The sequence below is a fragment of the Galeopterus variegatus genome, unplaced genomic scaffold (assembly GCF_000696425.1).
Source record: "Galeopterus variegatus unplaced genomic scaffold, G_variegatus-3.0.2 Scaffold4482, whole genome shotgun sequence".
NCBI lineage: Eukaryota > Metazoa > Chordata > Mammalia > Dermoptera > Cynocephalidae > Galeopterus > Galeopterus variegatus.
Genome location: NW_007730593.1, coordinates 78,201 through 81,271, shown reverse-complemented (window position 1 = coordinate 81,271; position 3,071 = coordinate 78,201). Strand labels below are relative to the sequence as shown.

The 3,071-nt window shown below is 37.6% G+C and overlaps 1 protein-coding gene and 1 pseudogene across 1 annotated transcript in view; both read right to left on the bottom strand.

The window, feature by feature from the left end:
* Window positions 1-769, bottom strand: part of LOC103603171 (clavesin-1) — a gene marked incomplete at its 3' end in the record, with an annotated part of 90,950 nt that extends 90,181 nt beyond the window's left edge. The window contains exon 1 of the mRNA XM_008587653.1: window positions 605-769. The remainder of the gene's footprint in view (window positions 1-604) is intronic.
* The window catches only part of LOC103603170, a 21,890-nt pseudogene continuing 19,032 nt past the window's right edge, over window positions 214-3,071 (bottom strand).

Sequence of the window (3,071 nt, the reverse complement as noted above, 5' to 3'; positions counted from 1 at the left end):
TTTTTTTTTTTTTTTTTTTTTTTTTTTTTTTCCTTTCTAGAATCACACTGTGCCTCAGGCCATGTTAATTTCCTGAACTAAACAGTCCCTAATCTGCTGAAAGGCAGCTGGCTAACTGCTGGTGTCTGGCAAGTGCCCCATCTGTACCTGTGCCTGGGGTCTCTCCCTCCTGCCTCCACTTTCCCTTTCTCTCAAGCAGGCATCTCTTTGTTTTCAGGGGTGTCGTTCACCTGAACTTTCCTTCCTATGGCTGTAAACTTGAGCTCTTTTTTCCCTACCCTGCGGACCTCGGGCTTTGTCTAAGTGGCAAGACACAGTTGTGTTGACGGTAGTTACCGCGCTGGTGATGGTGGAGATGATGACGGTGATGGTGGAGATGGGGGTGCTGATGGTGTAAGGGAGCGCAGCTTGAGTGGGTGCCGGGAGAAGGACGGACCGCGGAGACAGTGGAGATGGGTGCGGGAGGGATGGGGTGCGGAGAGATTGCAGATGGGAGCTGTCCACGCACCGGAGTGCTGAAACGCCGCAGCTATGCAATCGCAGGAGCGGGGGAAAGGCGGGGAGGCGCTGCAAATACAGAAGGGAGAAAAAAGGCAACAAATACCTTCACACGGCTGCCCAGCCTTGCTTTGGGCATGTGTTTCTGCAGGTGTCTTCTCTGCTGAACTGGGTGGGTGAGATCCCCTATTCTGGCAGGTTCGGGCTCAGATTTCTCTAGAAAGCTGTGAATGAGAGCCCGGGCTCCACGGGGCTGTGATTTTGGTAGGAGGCGTGTGCGCCTGAGACTCTGTCCTTCTATACCGAGCCTGGCTTTCCCCTGGGTCCTAAATGCCTCCGTACCCTTGCTCGCCCCCGTTCCGTCAAGACAGTACCGAGAATTGTAATTTTGTTAACATCTGGGACAAAAAGTACCGGAACTATCACTTCCCACACAACCTTAAAAACAGAATATTTCAAACGTATTAATGCAAGCTCTGAAACGCACAGACCAGTGTGTGTGTATGGGGTGGGGGGTGGGGGGGTACGTGTATAAATTTGACAGACGAGAAAGTATCACAGACCTATGGGGAAAAGGATGCATTATGCATTATTTTATTAACAAATAGTGTTAAGAAAATGAACTATTTGAAAATGCTTTAGTTTTAATTAACAAATTAAAGCCTCATCTCACCAAAATAAATTCTACATAGATGAAATAGCTCAATAAAAAAAAAAGGAAAATTTTAAAAAGTGACTAGGAGAACATAATAAATATTTTACTGACCTCAGAATAGGGAAGACTTTCTAAGCACAAGAGGAATAGAAGAAATCAGAAAGAAAAAGATCAATAAGTTTGAGTGCATAAAAATACTTCTGAATGTCAAAACACCAAAAATGTAAATATAAATTACCACTTAGAAAAAATTTCAACAAATGTTTCATACACAAAATATCTCATAAATCAAAATAAAAATGCTAACAGCCTCATAGAAAAAAGGAAGAAGGGCATATGGCAAAGAATTCGTAGAAGAAAAGGGAACGCATAAAAAACACAGTTTTTAAAAAAATCAACCTCACCAGTAAACAGAAATATGTAGTTTGTAATAGCACCGAGATGTAGTTTTGGCTGAGATTTTAAATCCACGTAATATCTCATATTGTTAAGATAATAGTGAGAAAGTGTAATCTTTCTACAGATCTATTTCACAACATACATCAAGTGTCATAAAATATGCATGGCATTTAGACCTAATAATTCCACTTCTAACACCTTATGCTGCGGATGTATTTAGATATGCAGGCAACGATTTATGTATGTAAATTTCATTTATGATCATAGAAATTGTCAAAAATTAATGAGAACATTAAATTTTTTGTATACAGGCTATAATATTCGTGAAAACTTCCTCTGGAAGACTATTTAAAGACAAAGAAAAATGCTTGCAAAACGGTAAGTGAAGTAAAGCAGGATACAAATACAGCCTATCCCTAACCCCCGCACCCCCAAATATCAAGTAGGTAAGGTCATAGGATAGTATGATGAGGTTATAGGTAAATTTTCTTTTTGCCAAGGTGACTTGATTTTCTTCCTTGTGTTTATAAAAAGTTTACTTAAAAAAGAAAACTTATGAAATATGTTTTCAAGCAGTCTTTCTCTTTTTTAAAATTCCTTTTATTCAAAATATTTTTTTTCTTTTATTATTATTCAAAATATTTTAACATTTACTTGTACTTATTTTTGAGGTACAATATGTTGTTTCACACAATATGTTGCTTCAGTACATGCATATACTGCATAATAATTCATTTAGAGTAGGTAGCATAGTTTTGTACCCATTTGTCTGCCACTTTTTCTCCTCCTCCCCCACCTTATTAACCATTATTATATAACCATTATTCTACTCTCTACTTCTATGAGAATTACTTTTTTTTGCTAGATTACACATATGAGTACATGAGTGTTATCATGCAGTATTTGTCTTTTTGTGCCTGATTTACTGTGGTATATATACAAAATGGAATACTATCATCTATTAAAAAAAATGATATCCTATCATTTGCAGCAACACGGATGGACCTGGAAACCATGTTAAATGAAGCAATTGTGTTAAGTCAAGCAATCTTCCTATTATATATTTCACAGAGGCTTTAAAGTTGTCAGAATTCTTCCAACTCTGACAGGGAATTATATATTTATTTGTTTGTTTGCTGTCTTTCTCTCCAATAGAATGTAAGCACCATGTGGCAGCAAATTTGTCTATTTTGTTCACTACTGTGTCCCAAGCACTTAGAAGTAGGCCTGGAACATCATAGGAGTTCAAAAATATTTGTTCATTGGAAGAATGGATGAATGACATAATCCACACACACATACAGATGTATTTAAACATTTTATAAAGCTATGAATTTTATATAGAAATTTATTCAAAAAGGCACAGCACACCAAAATGATCTGAGGCTGATACTGAGTTTTGATCACATAAGCTCAATTAAAGGGATATTTTCAAAAGTACAGCTAATCATGGACATGACTTGCAAAGTTGTACTGAATGTGAACTTTTTTTTTTTTTGGTAGGACTGTAATTTTTTTT